This window comes from Pongo abelii, chromosome 5 (assembly GCF_028885655.2).
Source record: "Pongo abelii isolate AG06213 chromosome 5, NHGRI_mPonAbe1-v2.0_pri, whole genome shotgun sequence".
Taxonomy (NCBI): domain Eukaryota; kingdom Metazoa; phylum Chordata; class Mammalia; order Primates; family Hominidae; genus Pongo; species Pongo abelii.
In genome coordinates, this window is record NC_071990.2 from 131,816,853 (window position 1) to 131,836,168 (window position 19,316).

The following is a 19,316-nucleotide window of genomic DNA, read 5'->3' on the forward strand; positions in this document are numbered from 1 at the left end:
CTAGCGTGAGACCCTCAATAACCACAGCAATATGTTGGATTTAGTAGGTTTCGATTTTTCAATGATTAAAACTGAAATCACAGCTAATATTCTTTTTCGGGGGATTAAGCGGGGAGAGTGTGTCAGTACCAGCCCAATGAGAGGGCACTGGCAAAGTGTACCTTGGATGTATGACTCCAGCGCTGGGGAGGGCTGAATAGAGAGTAAAGCTGAGCCCGGGCCCTGACAAAGAAGGACACATACCGTGCACTACCTCACCTCCTCCCCTAAATCGTGCACCTATGGAGGGAAGGAGCTACATTTAAAAAGGATCTTGAAACTTTTATTATAATTGAGCCTTTTCTACTGTGAATATAGATTTTATCCACCCAGCTACCAAAATAGTGTATGGTCAGAATCAAAACATATTAGGACTGAAAGTTTATTTAGAAAGCACTTACATTTTATGAAAGAGGCATTTTATGAGAGATGAGGACATAGGGGCCTGGAGAAGTTATTGCCCTCCTGAAGGCACAGGCAAGGAGGGGTTCCACCAGCCCACGGCTCCTTGGTCGCTGTTGCAGCCACTCTTATGGTTCTGCACGCCCATAGAGCAGTATTCCGAAGTTTCCTAAGAAAGTGAGGGGGAAATTTTACAGGCGCAAGGACCCTACATTTTTAAAAAATTGACTGAGACTAAGAGCAAAGGGAATACCTGAAGTGTTGAAAAAAAATTTGTGAAGACACCTTCCAGACTACTGCTTTCTTTTAGGCCCAGTAGTTGAACAAGTTTAAGAGGCCAGTGCAGCAGAGTGGAGGTGGCTGTGCTGAGATGGTCTCCTCTGTCCACATTTACAAGGGCAAAGTATATAAGAGTCTTCTGGGACCAGATGACAGCCATGTTGAGGAGAGGGGAAAAAAGAGCCAAATGAGATGGACTGGAGCGGTTTCAAGTCCTGTCCTAGAGAACCTTCCACACAGGGTCTCTGTTTGGTTGGATAGCTAGAGAACCAGAATCCAAGGACTGAGTGACAACTACAGGAATAGATTTCACTCCCCATCAGGAGGGGGGCCTCTGATGAGCCCAAAGAAGTACCAGCGAGAGATGGAGCCTGCCTGAAACCAGCCCAGAAAGCATCCCTTTGCCTCTCCCCTGCCCCCACTTGCCAGACCTGAGGGGCTGAAACCACAGATAGCAAAGAGGGGAGAAACAGTATGAGAAAGAGGCAAGCCACAGCTAACAAACACCTCTTCCTAATGAACAAGTTCTTGCTTCTGTGGCTTGTAGCTAAAAGAGGAAAAGGAGACCTCTTACCCTAAACAAATATGGAAGTGTTGATTGATGTATTGGACTGGACACATTTCATGTGTAAATTGAGACTTCGTTTTGTGACTTTAAGTGATGGTTGAACTCTCTATTACTTAAGAGTGAGAAGCCAGGAAACTGCCAAGGCTTTTATCAAAAAGCAGAAGGTATTTTCCACTGAAGAAATTTTAAAACAACAATGGGAGACAAAAGGAAAGTAATGCATTGATTCCTGAATCATGCTTGCTCACCATACTGTTACAGGGTGCTCTTTCCTCCGCAGGCCCTTCCTGTCCCTTACCCTTACAGTCCTCCTCAGCCAGAGGTGGAGTCTTTTCTCATTTTAACCATCTATGGGTCCAGGGCCAATCCAGTCTTTGAGTAGGAGACAGTGAAGTAATTTTACCCCATTCAGTCTGGAACTCAGCATCAAGTTATTCTCGTTTTAGTTTGGGCTGTGATTTGCAATTCCCTATTTTAGTTCTGTGCCTTGACTTTTCTTCTTTTTCTTTATTCTTTTAATGATAATTTTTGCTTTTTAAACTTTTTTCTTTTAAAATCATCCAGCCTAAAATGGCATTGCCTTGTTTTGTTGAAACCTACCTTATCTTGTTGAAGACAGTAATTATAGGCCTTATGTGTGAGTATACATGCACACACACACACACATATCTTTTGTTTGTTTGGGTCCCTGACTTTCATGTTAGACACTTTTTCTCAATAATTTGGTGATTTATCTGGCTGGTTATTCTTTTTTAAGAGTCATTTATTAACAAGTTGATGGCAGTCTCATGGTGCATAGCACATGATGGGAACGCGAGGCAGTTACACACTCACCCTGAGGATCACCAGCTCTCAGCATCTGTGGGGCTTTTCTTTTGAGTTGTAGCTTCCTAAGAGCAGTGGTTCAGTAGTGGTTCAAACTGTGACTGAGTTAGAATCCCTTGGAGAGCCTGTTAAAACACAGAAGGCCAAGACTCACCGCCAAAGTTGGTGATTGGGTAGGTCTGGGTAGGCTTGCATTTCTAACAAGTTCCCGGCTGCTGAGCACGCTGTGGGCTTGGAGAGTACACTTTGAAAAGCACTGTCACGCTGCAGGATTTCTTAATGTTGGCACTATTGACATTTTGTGCTGGGTAATTTGTTGTGTGGTGCTGGCCTGTGTATTTGTAGGATGTTTAGCAGCATCCCTGGTGTCTATCCACTAGATGGCTACCCCCAATAGCCCCTATCCACACACCAGGTGTGTGAAACAAACATGTTCTGAGACATTGTCACATGTTCCCCTAGTGGACGAAATTACCCTACATTGATAACCGCTGACTCCTTAAGGAATTCTCTCTCCTGCCTGGAAAATAAAAGTGCAGCTGTAAGCAATCTGGGAGACAAAGGGAAAAGGGGCTTGAGACTCACTATTCAATTGGTAGACTCTATTAAATTCCCTCACTTTCTGTGTTGCCTTTCACCAATGCCACCTCACTGTCCATTTTTAGCTGTAAATCTCTCCAAAGGTAAATCTGTTCCATAGAGGTAGAAGAGGGCCAGGTTCCTGGAGAGGGGATCTGGGGTGTAACTGAGCTTCACATAAACTTTCAGTCTATCCTCCAGTTTGCAGCTTTGCCCTGAAGTCCTGCTATCAGAGGTACCCACTATCCCAAGATTTAAGTATTTCCAATATTCACCAGAGCTAAGCTCACAGTTCTGTTTTCTCTGGTCTGCCAAAACAATTGCTATTTATCCATCTGCTTTCTTGAGTCTAAAGTTTTGTTGACATCTCTCATCTGCTGTTATCTGCTCTCCCATTCTCTTTGTTCTTGTAGATTTATGGCTTTTAAGCATTTATTTTCATTTTGGCGTGTTACAGAGGAGCAATAGTAAACATGTGTGTTTAATCTGCTACGTGTAGCCAGAATTTCCAGCTGCTTATCTGAAGCTAGGTTTGGATAAGAGGGAAGGTGGAAAGGACATAAAATGTATACATTGGAGAGGTGTTATTAATGGTTTTGGTTAAAGAAAAAAAATGGAAATTTGAAGGTACAAAAAACACTCTTTTCATGTATCTTTTGTTCTGCCTAAAGCCCTGATTGTTATATCTTTATCATCTGTTCAATAAAAGCAACATCTGAAACTAACAATGTAGCCCTTAAGAGGCTCTGAAATAAAGGGAACTCCAAAATAGACACCTTTAAGCAACACAGTATTTATAAAAACCCATTATAAATTTCAAATAGACACCTATGTTGGGTTATGATTCATCACTTAAAAACATAGAGATTACAGGTTGCCATTTTACCCACAAAATCAAATGCATACGTTCTTACAGTTAGACTTTCTCTTTAATTTACTCTTAGATGCAATCTGAAAGTGTTATTTAGGTATTAGTCATACTTGCTCATGCATAATTCCTCTTATTGATGAGAGAGCTCAATTCATGACTTTAAGGAATCAGGTGGGATTTAGCCATAAGAAGTAACCAAAAAGGATATGGAATTTAATTTAATTTCAATAATTAACAAAATGATAGGTGGAAATTCTTCACAGATAAATATCTGGCTCTGGGAAAGTCACTGGATCTCTCAGGAGTAAAATTCCCTCAATAGGGGAATTGTGAAAAACATAATAGATAAAATAAACTAAGTGTCATATGAACAAAACTTTGACCTGGCATTGGACTTCTTTTGAGTTTTCTACAGCTATATGCAATTTTGAAAAATGCCCTCCAGCTGCTTCTAGGAATAAGCACTGCTTTCTGAATACCAGCACTTTAAAAAGTATTAGTTATCACATACTCACTAAATATGAATTAATATTTCCATTTTATTATGACTTATTTGAATCTTAATACATGGACAAACTACAAGTTTCCTCCTCAAACTATATACTATATTGTGCTTGTGCTTTCAAGCTAATGTGTTTGTGCTTTCAAACTATATACTATATTGTGCTTGTGCTTTCAAGCTAATGAGCATTGAGAATAATATGGTGTTCTTGTCCTTGATTTTCACAGCAATATTTTTTGGCTTATACCGGCATGTTGTGTAACCTATGTGCTTAGATGAAAGTCAATAGAAAATATGGGAGGGAAGCAGTTACAGCCACCATCTTATAGTATGTCAGAAAAATATCATGTAAATATATATATTTCAGAGATACATATATATAAAATAAGTCAAATGCAAATATGGTTTAGAGTGTCAATGAAAACTTGGAATGGAAGAGTTATATGTGGGAATAATTTTCATAAGAACTGGTGAATGTGGTGGCATAATCACTGGACATTTGGAGATTGAGTTATGTGACCTTACATAAAGTCATTTGGCCTGTCTGATTTTTAAATCTGTAAAATGAAGATAATATGTGCCTCTTTCCCAACTCTCAAGAAGTCTATGAGGATTTATGGAGTTAATATATATAAAAGCACTTTATAAGCTATATGTACTACACGAATTTAAATTGTTGACAAGAATAGAATCATAGAAAAATAGAACCGATAATATCCATAAGAAGTTGTTTGGTTCATTCACCTGCCTAAGTTATTCAGGATAGTAACTTATCTGTTATTCCTTTTATTTGTTTTGGAAATATTTTCATTTCTTCCAAACATTTAAACATTTTGCATAGTATTTTTAATATAAAATGATTTTTTAAATAATTTAAATTCTTGGTAAACAGTAATACATTGTGTGAATGGTATTTTTCTTATACATATGATATTAATTCTATAACGATGAGCTCCCCAAAGTAGGATCCCCTGATGGACTTGGGGGAATTTGTGACTTCGTGACTTCCATAAAAGGGCATGTGAAAGTGTGTATATACGTGCTAACGAGTGATTTTCTGGAAAGAAGGTTCATATCTTTCATCACACTCTCAAAGATACTAAAAGAATGGGATATTAGGGGCCGGGCATAGTGGCTCACGCCTGTAATCCCAGCACTTCGGGAGGCCAAGTCGGGTGGATCACTAAAGGTCAGGAGTTCGAGACCAGCCTGGCCAACCTGGCAAAGCCCCATCACTACTAAAAACACAAAAATTAGCCAGGCGTGGTGGCAGGCGCCTGTAATCCCAGCTACTCGCGAGGCTGAGGCAAGAGAATCGCTTGAGCCTGGGAGGCGGAGGTTGCAGTGAGCCGAGATCATGGCACTGCATTCCAGCCTAGGCAACAGAGCAAGGATGTCTCAAAAATAAAAAAATAAAAAAAAAAAAAAGAATGGAATATTAGGAAGAGTGGAAGGAAGGAAGGATAAGAAAATGTGAGAAAAAGAAAAAAGAAGAGAAAGGGAATAGAAAACTTGAGCACATTGCTAGAAGAGTGTGCTATAGGTTATTTGTGCTTTTCCAGAAGAACTGAGAAAAGGTATTTTGGGCTAAAAATTTTTATAATTAAAAAATAATAATAACTTAAATTCATGAGGGCCTACTGCATTCAGGTACTATGATAACAGCTTTAATTCATGTTATCTTTACACCTCACAACTACCCCATGAGGTAGGGAAAGACCCACAGTCCCTTTTAGGAAATGCTTGGCCCAAGTGTATGCTCTATTAAGGTGAGTGCATTGGGGTCAGATTTTGGAATGTAGAATTTTTCAATTTTTAGAAAGATATGTTGGTGGCCTTAGCATACATTATACACTATACCCAGGAGGGTCTGAGTGATCATAATGGGATCAAATAAAAGTTTTAAAGCGCTTCACATGAGTTCATTTCATATAGGTCAGATTTTGATGCCAGATGAGTTATGACAAAGCATTTGATTTTCATAGCTTTTAGGATTTTGTAATTACAGACAAAAGATTGTAAACCTGTATTATTATCATTCCCATTTTGTTGACCACAAAATGGCTTTAAGAGGTTGGTTAACAGCTCTGGTTTGCACAGCCAGGAGGTGACAGAGCAGACTTCACATCAGGCCTTCTGACTCCTGGTCTGTGGATTTTTAGAATTTAATGCAGATGGACCAATGAGAGATCCTGAGTTACAATTTGGATGTACTTAGTAGCCACCACCAGCTATTTGCCTTACTGTTCTTACCATTACTATTAGCTATTATTTTCCTGAACACCCATCAGCAACTAGGTGATAAGGGAGTGGGAGAAAGAAGGCAGTGATGGAGCCCAGTGCTTTCCTAAAATCCTAAAATCCTGATGGGAAGGCTGACATTCCAGATTTAGATGAACTGATGGCCTGTTCATGACAGCCTTCCAAAGAAGAATCAGAAAGAGCTCACAGAACATTCATAAAATATTTGTTGAAGACCTACGACGTGTTATTTATTGTTCTAGGCACTGGGAATATAAGTACATGTATTTTATTACAATATATGATACTATGCATATCTCTCCTAACAGAGGAGATATACATATAACCAAATAATTAAAATACATTGTGATAAATGCTGTAATAGGATTCATTAGGAAATACTGGGAATGTCAGGAAAGTCTTATACAAAGAAGCTGATATTATATTTGGACTTAAAGGATGAGGTGTTTTTGTAGATAGAGAAAAGGCAGAATATGTAGAATGGCTGTTCTAGAAATGCACTTTTAATTTCTGCTCTTGACCAAGATGGAATGACAGGGACAGGATTTATTTCCCACTGGAAGCAACTGGAAAACTGGAAAAAAATATACAAAACAGCAGTTCTCAAGACATTGTATGCAGGCAACAAAGGACAGTGATGCTGGAGAGATGAGAAATAAGCAAGGTAAGCCCTATAGTGTCCCAGCTTACTGCCTGGAGAGAGTATTCAGGCTGCAGGCCTATAGCAGATTCTCAGAGTAAGGAGACAATGTTGATTGACTGGGAAGGCCAAGGTGGCTAGAGGCCACAGAGTAGAATGCCAGAAAAGAGAGAACTACATAGATTGAAAACTATGCAGACCTGTAGGGAGTCTTTAAGTATTCAGCTGAGTACTGATCAACACCTGAATGTTAGGAAACCACCCAAGGCTGGGGGCAAGAATCCAAAGGATTAGAGGCGAAATCCTTGGAGCTCACATGGAGCCACAACTGGAACTTCTTCCCACCAGCCAGAATGGAAAGTCTCATAATTCAGTGGGCATTTGAGTAGAGTACTCAGAAGAATTTTGCCTCACTAGTGCAGCTAAAGTCAGGCCTGGACTATCACTGCTCTGTTTCTGCCTAACAAAGCTTAAAAAAGCAAGACTCAAAGTGATCATATGCTTTCCAATGAACTATCTCCCATAACAAAGCTCAAGAATATTTATAGAAATAAAATACACATGCAGCACCCAAGAAGGTAAATTTTACGATGTTTGACATCTAATTAAAAAAATGTTTTTTTTTAATTTTTTTATTTTGAGACAAAGTCTCACTCTGTCACCCAGGCTGGAGTGCAGTGGCAAGATCTCGGCTCACTGCAACCTCCACCTCCTGAGTTCAAGTGATTCTTGTGCCTTAGCCTCCTGAGTAGCTGGGATTACAGGCACACGCCACCATGCTCAGCTAATTTTTTATTTTTAGTAGTGATGGAGTTTCACTATGTTGGCTAGGCTAGGCAGATCACCTGACCTCAAGTGATCTGCCCGCCTTGTCCTCCCAAAGTGCTGGGATTACAGGCGTGAGCCACCGTGCCCAGCCCATCTAATAAAATATTAATAGGCATGGAAAGACACAGGAAAACAGGGCCCACAAACAGGTAAAGAATAATTAGTTGAAATTAGCCCAGAAATTACATGGATAATCAGTTATTGAAAACATTAAGCTTATTGATAAGGTTGTTAGTTCTGTTATTAAAACAGAACATAGATATTCCATATATTTATGGAGCTAGAGAAAAGATTGAACTGTTAGTTGTAGATATGAAGATACAAAAATCGAATTTCTCAAGGTTAAAATTATAATGTGTGAGATAAAAAGACAGACTGGATCAATGACAGATTAGGTATTGCAGAAAAAATGATGAGTGAACTTGAAGACATGGTAATAGAAATTATCCCAAATGAAACTATCCAAGAAGGAAAAAATCCTGAACAAATCAATAAAGCATCAGTGGGTTGTGAGGCAACTTCAAGCAAACGAATACAGGAGAATTTGGAACCCCCACAGGAGAAGAGAGAGAGAGGGACAGAAAAACACTTGAAAGAAATAATTACTAAAAACATTTCCAAATGTGATGAAAATTATAAACCTCAGGTCTAAGAATCTTAAAGAACTCCAAGCATAGGAAACATGAAGAAAAGTACACAAAGACACGTTATAATGAAATTGCTTAAAACCAGTTAAAAAAAGAAAAATTTCAAAAGCCAGAAGAAAAAGACACGTTAGATACAAAGGAAAAAAGACAAGGAGGAGAGCAGAGTTCCTGATGAAAACAATGCAAACTAGACACAGTGGAGCAACATCAGGAAATACTGAAAAAACAAAAACAAAACTTTCAGCCTGTAATTTTTTATCCAGGGAAAACATCTTGCAAAAATGAAGGTACATATTAGTTAAAGGAATTAATCACCAGCAGACCCTGCCCTACAAAAAATGTTGAAAGAAGTCTTTCAAGCAGAAGGCAAATGATGCTAGATAGAAATTTGGTCCTATACAAAATAATGAAGAGAATTAGAAATGGCATGTAGAAAAATATAGAGACTTTTCTTATTAAATATCTTCAAAATATAATCAATGGCTTGAGGCAGAATTAACAACCAAATATTGTGGGGTTTTAACATGTAAGTTTAACATGTAGAAGTAAAATGCATGAAAGCAGTAGCAAAACAAATAAACAAAAAATACCCAGAAGGGGAAAATTAGAAATAATTGTAGACCTGACATGGCTAAGAAAAGAATCGGTAAACTTGAAGCAGATCAATAAAAATTTTCCAAAATGAATTGCAAAGAGAAAAAAATAAACACACACACACATGCACACACACACATCCCCCAACACATTAAAAAATTGTGGAGAATATAAAAATGGAATAATACAAACTATTCAATCAATCCAAAAGAAGGCAGTAAAAGGAAAAAGGCAATAAGGAACAAATGGAAAAAATGGGAAATAAATATCAAACGCATATCTAATAAAAGACTCAGATCCAGAATATACAGAGAATTCTCAAAACTCAAACAACTCTTTCCTCTTCAAAAAAAGAAATGGGGGAAATCTGAACAGAAACTTCATCAAAGAAGATAAATGAATAGCAAGTAGGTAGATGAAAAAATGTTAAATAGCACTAATAATTGAGGAAAGGAAAACTAAAGCCACAAAAGACTGTCACTATGCACTTATTAGAATGGCTAAAATTAAAAATCAAATGTTGGGGGGAGAATGTGGAGCAACTGGAACTCTCACATATTGAATGGTGGGAATGTAAAATGGTCCTGACACTTTGGAAAACAGCTTGGCAGTTTTAAAAAAGATACATATAGCTGCTGTATGACTCAGGTATTGCGTGCTCATGTAACTATCCAAGATAAAGTATCTCTACACAAAGATTTGCACATGAATGTTTACAGCAACTTTGTTTGTAATGGCCCCAAACTAGAAACAACCTAAATGTCCATCAACAGGTGAATAGATTAACAGTATTACAATCAATGACATAAAGAGGAATGGATTATTGATATACTCAAGAACATGGATAAATCTCAAAACAATTATGCTGATTATTATTTATATAAATGTATAATTCCATTTATATAAAATTCTTAAAATTACACACTGATCTATAGTGATACACAGCAGATCCATGTCTACCTTCCAGGTATATCTGACTTCATCTTCTGTGCTTCTCTCCTTTGCTTCCTGGGCTCCAGACAAGCAAATCTTGCTGTTCTTTGAACACATCAAGAATGTGCCTGTCTCAAGGTTTACATATTTGCTGATCCCTTGACATGGGTAATGCTTCCCCAGAGAGTTTGCTCCTTACTTCACTCTGGCCTCTCATCCAATATCACTTTGTCTAACGTAACTCCCAATGATCTCTGCCTGCTTGTATTTACTAGGTGAGTGTGGGCTGAACCTAGTGACTCACTTGTAGCAAATAGAATGCAATGAAGTGATAGGATGCCACCTCCACAATGAGGTTACAAAAAGAGTCTGGCTTCCATCTTTCATGCTCTGTACCAGTCTTTCTCATTCTATCTTTCTTAGAACTCTTGTCAATTGCCTTACGGAGAGACCCATAAGGCAAGAAACTGATATCTCTGATCAAGAGCCAGTGAGCACCTGGGGCTTGTCACTGGCCATGCGAGTGAGCTTGGAAGCAGATCCTCTCCCAGTTAAGCTTGGAGATGATTGCAGCCCCAACCCTGATGGCTGACTTGTGAGAGACCTCCTTGATTCACAGGCACCCAGTTCATCTGCGCCTGGATTGCTGACCCATGGAAATGGCGAAGTAATAAATGTTTGTTATTTTAAGCTGCTAAACCTCTGGATAATTTTTTATGCAGCCATAGACAACTAATCCAGAGGTGTTCCTTAGAAAACTATGTAAAATATCCCCACCAACACATACAATTCCCAGTACTCATTGTCCTCTTACCTTGTTTTTTCTTATTCAAGACATTTTTCATCATTCAAAGTATTATTATATGTTATATATGTGCTAACTTGCTGTCTGTCTCTCATTCCCCCAATAAAATGTCAGTTCCATGAGAACAGCATCTTATATCTAGTGCCTGAAACACTGCCTGGCCAAGCTACGTATATATCCATTACATATTTGATACCCTCATATAAAATTTGAAAAAAAAGTCTAGACTATAAGGCACGCTCCTTTTAGCTAGACATATTCTACATATATTCAGACCTCAACTCAAGGACAGAGGCCATCACAGAAAACCAGAAGAATGAAAAATTCCTTAAGCTACTGTGTCCCTTTTTCCCTAGGATCAGGCAACCACAGTACTAATTCATCATACATTTAAAAATATTTGGAAAGGAGGAATAAGCAGAGAAGACAACTACTTCTCTGGTCAAGAGGAGCTGTGAGGGCCTGATCCAGCCGCAGGGTGAAAATCACTATGGGAACTCATTAGTGAGGGTTTAACAGAGCCATCAGAGAGGCGAGGCTGGAGCGAGGCATCCAAAGGGGCCAGGCAAGGGTGGAATGGAGGCTAGTCCAGAATTGGGACAGGGACAGAGGCGGAATCTGTCTCTTGGTTGAGCCACAGCTTCAGGAATCAGCAGCAGGCTGAGAGAGAGAGAGATGGACCCCAAGGAAGTTCTTTTTCTGCCCAAGCCAGAGTACAGGTCGAGGCATCAAGGCTGGAGTGGAAGGCTGGGAATCAGGCATTTTCTCATAGATTGTAGGACGAGTAAGAGCAGAAGGTACATGTGAGATGACACGAGACGTCTCCACGGAGCTGTGACTACAGATGGGTCTACATACATGGACAGTGTTCATTCAAAGTACATTGTGGTAGCTGGGTGTGATTACACACACCTGTAATTCCAGCTACTCGGAGGCTGAGGCAGGAGAATCACTTGAACTTGGGAGGCGAAAGTTGCAGTGAGTTGAGATTGCACCACTGCACCCCAGCCTGGGCGACAGAGTGAGTGAGATTGTGTCAAAAAACCAAACCAAACCAAAACAAAGTACATTGTGGGATCAATGGTTTTATGAGCAAGGTGGAAACCTAACAACCATTCATGATATCATCTTTATGTTAAGATGATTTGAGTATTCCAAGCAACTAATGCAAAAGCAGAAATTTTGAAGAATCCTAAATTTCAGTTTACTTGAATTAACAATGTCTGTCAATCGTGGAAGCTGCTGCTATGGCCCACTAGGTGGCAGTATGGGAGTGATTTGCTGGTTAACAGAAAATGGAATAGGCTTGACTCTCAAGCCACTAGTTTGTTTTTTTCCTAGCATTTAAAAGTTGACAATAGAAAATGTTCATGGAATAATAGATGGAAAGTCAGACAAGGACTATCATGCAAAGGCCATTGACATATAAAATAAAACCGTTTTACAAGCAGTTACCATGGAGCATTTTATAAAAAGTCAAAACAGCAAATAATGTCTGCTGTTCATAATAAATATAATAATGTTTTTAAGTGATTCTTCTGATAGGTGAATGTTAGACAGATATAAAATAGAGACAAGTGAGAGAACAGGACAACGGATACCTCTTTCCCAGACCTTGCAAAAACCAGGCTCCCTGAAGCCTCTATGTTGGGTTTTTCAGTTCCCAGATTCCCACTTCCTCTTTACCCATCCACACTCCTGGCTTCCCTGTGAGACGCTCTTGGCAGCAAATCCCTGACAAGTCACATCATTCAAGTATCTTAATTGATTCTTTCACTTGTATTTCCCTGAAATTATGGACAAAGACACGCTAATATTTTGCAAGGTAAAATTTCCAATTTTTTTTTTTTTTGTATGATGAGTGCTTAGACTATTGCTGTACATGTTAAGCACCATTCAAGAATTTCCTGTCCAGGTCAGGCATGGTGGCTCACACCTGTAATCCTAGCACTTTGGGAGGCCAAGGCAGGTGGATCACTTGAGGCCAGGAGTTCAAGACCAGCCTGGCCAACGTGGTGAAACACCATCTCTACTTAAAATACAAAACTTATCTGGGCATGGTGGCATGTGCCTGTAATCCCAGCTACTCAGGAGGCCGAGGCAGAAGAGTTGTTTGAACCCGGGAGGCGGAGGTTGCAGTGAGCTGAGATCATGACACTATACTCCAGCCTGGGTCACAGAGGTAGACTCTGTCTCAAAAAAAAAAAAAAAAAGAATTTCCCATCCAATCAGGTTCTAAGGGAAAAGGGCAGAAAACGTGCCTTCTGGTTCCCTTTCATTAGTGTCTTTTAAGTGCTGGATATGCAGCATATGCTCAATAAATATTTAAACTAATGAATGAATAAATAAATGGCTCAATATGATGGTGTGCATGGGATGCACAAGGGATGAATAAATAAATACACTCTGGCATTTAACATCTTGGAACTTTTTTTTTTATAACATATCAATCTTGCATGATTAAAAATAGAACACTTTAAGTTTAAATAAACCTTCAAAATGTCTTAACATTTTACATAGAGCAAATTACTGTTAATAATTTACAAAGTTTAGAAAGTTTAGTTTAGAAAGATTAGTTTAATCTCAAAATACTGATCTAGAATAGTAGGCTTTTTAAATTACCAGTTACCTTCAAGATCATTAGGTCAACCCTCTTATTTTCGGATTAGAAACGAGGACTCATATTTAGTGCTTTTTTCTCCTTTTAAACAGATTGCTGCTCGAATTTGGCAAAAGCCATACATATGATGACTATGTTAACTGTGATTGATTTTGCTGTTAAGAAATGTTTGTGAAGAATATTCTTGACAGTCTATATTTTTCATATGGTTGAATGAATTTGTGTAATATTAAGGCATAATTATTTTTGGAACTAGCTTTTTTACCATCAAAATATAAAGTTTCATTCTTAGACACTTTTGAAATTGTGAAGCACTTTCTGGAGTGTTTGTATCAGTTTACTCTACTTTCTTTCCCCTTGAAGTTATTTCTCTTTTCTTAAAGAAAGTAGGTTAAAATGCTGCTTATTAGGAAAATTAGGCTGGGAAGAAGCCGAATGATCTGTTAAATACCTCAAGTGAATTCCTGAATTCCTGAATTCAAAAAATCTGAACATTATCCTTGAAAACAGCTGAAAGTAAAATAACAAAAACTACTTTTTGGAGAACATTTTTTTTTTTGGAATAGAAAAATGTTAATTCATTCACAGATCTTGCCCAGATGCAATCGCCTACTGGCCTGGGTCCAGCCTACACACAAGAACAAATTCTTTCCTGGTGCCTCACACTGTGAGGCTGCAGTCCAATCTTGCCAAGGTGCCAGGGGTTCTTGTGTATTTTTTTATTGCTTTAAATTATAAGTTTGTCATTTTAAATTAAACATCTTTTTACTGCCATAAATATCAGTGGAGCCTTAAATGAAATACTGCACGTACAATTCAGCTCTGAAGAACTACATCCATTCATAAACAAGAGCTCTATCGAGCAGGTTTTTCCTTTAGCAGAAATCTTATTGTAGTTTTAGGTATTTATGTATATGTAGTATGTTAGTCAGGGTTCTCCAGAGAAAAAGAACCTATATATAGAGAGATATGTAAGAAGGGATTTATTATGGAAATTGACTCATATGATTATGGAGGCCAGGAGTCCCTTGATATGGTGTCTGCCAGATGGAGAGCTAAGGAAGCTGTGTGAGGACAAAAGACGTGCGAAACTCGTGAGCTGCTCCTGCTGCAAACTCCAGAGTCTGAAGGCTGGAAAACCTGGAGGTCTGATGTCCAAGGGCAGGAGATGGTGGTGTCCCAGCTCCTGAAGAGAGAGAATTCACCTTCCCTCTGCCTTATTGTTCAGGCTCTCGACAGATTGGATGATGCCCACCCACACTCGTGAGGGCCATCTTCTTGACTCAGTCTACTAATTCAAATGTTCATCTCTTCTGGAAACATCCTCACAGAAAATAAGTTTGTTTAATAGGATGCTCAAATGCTCATCTCTTCTGGAAACATCCTCACAGACACACCCAGAAATAATACTTCACCAGCTACCTGGATATCCCTTAAGTCAGTCAAGTTGACACCAAAATTAAGCATCACAGTGTCTATGATTTATGTATTTCTTTATATTTTTGGCACAATTCAATGCTGAAATTACTCTTTAAATGTCATGGTTCGAGTGTTTTGAGTTCAATGTACCCGTTCCTGAACTCATCATCATCCTCTCCTCCCACAGTAATACCGATTTAGAGAATGGGCCACATCTAGCAGCTGCCCATCAAAAATCAAAAGTTGACCTGCCTGGCTTTCACTTGTCTACTTTTCAATTCTGTCAGACACTTAATCCTCAAGTTTGCCTCCCATGCGTCTCCCTACATGACTGCATCTGCCACGTGGGCAGGGACTTGGCTGATAAACTCAGGGGCATATTGAGCATAGTCCTTAAAACTCAACAAATGTCAGAGGAATGAATAAATGATGAATATTTATCCAATCTATCCCCTTCTTTTCACTCTTGCCATCTCGATCCTAGTTTAAGCATTCAGCATCTCTTATCTGGACTACTGCAGTAGCTTATAATCTGGATTTTCTGACTCTATTTGTATGTCAGCCACCTGCCTTAATTCTAGCCTCACGTTTCTTTATTCTTGCCCTATGTTGTATGCTTAATTACTATTGAGCTGATTATGTCTCCTGCCATACACCCTGATATCTCCTGCCCCTATGACTTTACCTAGGATGTTTCCAACTCTAGAAATGCCTGGTCATTTTTTTTTTTTTTTCCGCAAACTTCTGCTCATCCTCATTGCTGAGCCCATGTGACGTATTTTTTTAGTAACTTTTTTCTGAAGTCCTAGGTTTTATTACATGCCCCCGTTCTTTTGTCCTATTGTACCTTGTGCATTTCTCTAACTGAATTCTTGTATCACATTCTATTTTACTGTTCATCTGTCTGGCTTTCTCTCTGTGCTCCTTTTGGGTAGGGATTCTTTCTTAAGCATTGTAGTAATTTTAATGGTGCACAGAAGGCAGTCCATAAATATTTGTACTTGTTTTTTCTTTTTGTGGAATGAACAATTTGGATGCCACAGGAATTTAGGATCGCCACTAATTATGAGTGTGTCTGCCATAGCTAGGGCCACTGAGTACAGCTGTACACATTGTGCACTGCACTATTCTGGGCATGGGTACTAGTCCCATAGAGGATAATGTGAACATCTACTCCACCACTCCAGTTGTAAACTGCACCAATCATCCAACCACAGGCACTACCCTGGTGGATATAGATGAGATACTGCAGTGAATACCGTTTTTAACTGTAAGATAGTTATATTTTAAATTATAATTTATTTCAGGTTTTTAATAATTGGATTTATAAACAAACATTGAACAAATAATTCCATTATAATTCACCTGATACTTTTTCTTTTCATAGGAAAGCATTTGTTTTAGCTTGGTATGTTTCTTCCCAGTATGTACCTCATAAATTATGAAATACTTTATCTTCCTTTCATAGACTATATTCTTGTTTCCTTAAATGAATTTGAAACCCCGGAACATGAAGTTTATATAGATGGACAGCTATAAATCAATGAATTTTACTATGAAAAATAAGCATTGGCATGTGCATTTTTTTCCATGAAACACATCAGTCAAAATTTGAACTTAAAAAAAAAATCAGAGGCTAAAGAAGTTCATTCTAAAGAAAGCTGCCAGTAAGCAGATATTACCTTCTCCAGATTCTAGAACTGAACTAGATTGAATTTATTATTAAATATCAAATTTATAGCTTTTAAAAAGACGTTAGTTTTTCTCTAGAATATCAGTAAATCTCTTAAATATTAGAGATTTAGGACTGAAAAACATGAAATTCTCTATTTAGTAACTAGCAAATTCTAAATTAATGGATGATAAACCAGACAACTCTTTAAATAAAATCAATCTAATAAAAATAGCCGTTAGACTTATGCATCAAAAAGGTATCAAAATTAAAACTGAGTAAATGGTCAACTTGGCATGAAGCCTTACTAAGTTGATTAAAATAGAGACTCACTAAATTGACAGCTGGTATTTACAATCTGTGTGGAACAGATATTGATATTAATATTTGTAATAACCACCATATTGAGAAGTATGCATCCGGCATTATGCTAAATGTAAGACACTTTTTAACATTTTGTCATTTTAATACTCAGAAGAATTTATAAGGTAGAAGTGACTACAATACCCATATTATGACTGACGAAACATATATGTGAAGAGATCAACAAAGAAAATAGGGAAGAAGTGAGTGAAAAATTAATTAAAAAGCATTTTTTCAAACCAATCAGGAGAATTAATGAGGCGAGCATTGTTTATCTCCAGAAATGAGATTAAAATATTAAAATATGGACCAGCCCAGAAGGCTCTAACTCTCTAGATATGGTCCATTCTATCCCTATCTGTAGCTGCCTGTCTTCTATCTACTTTCTGAGTTTCCCATTGAAGCTGAAGTTTGAAATTCACCTGCTGATCAATGTTGCAGATCTCACGTGAGACCCTGGGAGTGGACCCATGGGATAATTGTCTGATAGCCTTTCCACAATTGCTCCTGGTAAGCCTATCGTGTGTTGGGACTCATGCCTCAATTCTGACTCATATTACAGGACCTGCTGGGCCTGGAGCTAGGTGCCCTGGACTCTGATTGCTGGTTTTGGCCAAACAACAGCCCAGTACTTGCCAACCCTCACTTCCTGGTGGGCTAAACTCTGTCTACTACCTAGAGGCACTGGCTAGGGTCCTGTTTCAAATTGAAATTCACTTTTTCCCCACCTCTTTCAGGGTTAAGATGCTACCACTTATGTGCCATCAATGCCCAGGCAATACCAATCCCATAACTCCATCTAAAAGAGTAGGACTTCTGTATATTCACATTAGCCTATGAGGAAACTGAATCCAAGTTATCTTGGACTTTGGGGTTTTATTATCAGATGACTACACATGAGGTCAACCCAAAAGCCAGCTTGGTCCTCTCAGCCTCTACTCTGCACACTGTCTGCTTACCTCCCTCAGTCCACCATGCTGATACTAGGATCAATTAGGCCTCAAGACCAAGGCTGTTTAGCAAATAACAATTTCTGAACCTTAGAAAAGCCTTCCATTTGTTCTAGTCATCTAAATACCCAGTTTGCTAGAACTCTCTATCCACCTATTCTCAACTTTAAGAAATCTTATGGATAAAATATAGAAAATCATTTGTGATCCAAAGTAGATAGATGTAATATAGAGAAATCTAAGTGGAAAGCAAGTAAGTGTAAGGTTTATGAGTATAAAGGAAAAATGGCAGATTTACCAAGACAAGGTTGACAGTGTCAGAGGGAAACGAGAATATAAGAGATTGTCTTTAGATGGCCACAAATAAGAGAGGGTGGGGATCTAGGTGTAGACCAATATCTATCTATCTGTCTATCTATCTATCTATCTATCTATCTCTTATCTATCACCTATCTATTATCTGCCTACTTATTTATAATACATGTATATGCCTTGGTCATTGTTAATCCGCTTCTACTTTCTGTTTGAATTTAGCAGAACATATTTTTCCAATTATCTTTGGTATGGTGGCTACCATCATTACCACTGCCTTTTTTATAGTAGCTAAATATAGATTAACAGAATGAACGAATCTCAAAAAAAAAAAAAAAAAAAAGCCTGGTAAAGTTTAGTATTGCTAATTAGACCTGGCTCTATTAGCAAAACCACATTCATTCTGGGGACTAATGACATCTGCCTGACATCTTTACAATCCATATTCAGATAAAAAGTACCCAAAATGAGGTCCTGAATGGCAGTAGAATGAAATTTTTAAGAAGCCAAATGAAAATGGTTCAGTGCTTTTACACTGTTGGTAAGAGTGTAAATTAGTTCAACCATTGTGGAAGACAGTGTGGCAATTCCTCAAGGATCTGGAACCAGAAATACCATTTGACCCAGCAATCTCATTACCGGGTATATACCCAAAGGATTATAAATCATTCTACTATAAAGACACATGCACACATATGTTTATTGCAACACCATTTACAATAGCAAAGACTTGGAACCAACCCAAATGCCCATCGATGATAGACTGGATAAAGAAAATATGACACATATATGTCATGGAATACTATGCAGCCATAAAAAAGAATGAGTTCCTGTCCTTTGCAGGGACACGGCCAAAGCTGGAAATCATCATCCTTAGCAAACTAACACAGGAACAGAAAACCAAACACTGCGTGTTCTCACTTATAAGTGGGAATTGAACAATGAGAACACATGGACACAGGGAGGGGAACATCACACACCAGGGCCTGTTGGGGGTTTGGGGGAAAGGGGAGGGAGAGCATTAGGACAAACACCTAATGCATGCAGGGCTTAAAACCTAGAGGACGGGGTGATAGGAGCAGCAAACCACCATGGCACATGTATACCTAGGTACCAAACCTGCAGGTTCAGCACATGTATCCCAGAACTTAAAGATAAAAAAAAAAGAAAGAAAATGGTTCTGTGACTCTGATTAGTGTGGGAAAG

General features: G+C 38.4%; 1 protein-coding gene across 6 annotated transcripts in view; it reads right to left on the reverse strand.

The window, feature by feature from the left end:
• Window positions 1–19,316, reverse strand: part of SAMD3 (sterile alpha motif domain containing 3) — a 218,340-nt gene that overhangs the window by 168,028 nt on the left and 30,996 nt on the right. For 3 of the 6 annotated variants that reach the window (XM_054558160.2, XM_024249071.3, XM_054558159.2), the window contains exon 2: window positions 2,123–2,238. The exons of 2 other annotated variants lie outside the window; for them this stretch is intronic. The gene's annotated coding sequence lies outside the window, so the exon portion shown is untranslated. Of the gene's footprint in view, window positions 1–440; window positions 611–2,122; window positions 2,239–19,316 lie in introns of all 6 variants that reach the window. One more of the 6 variants, XM_054558156.2, reaches the window with a different exon arrangement.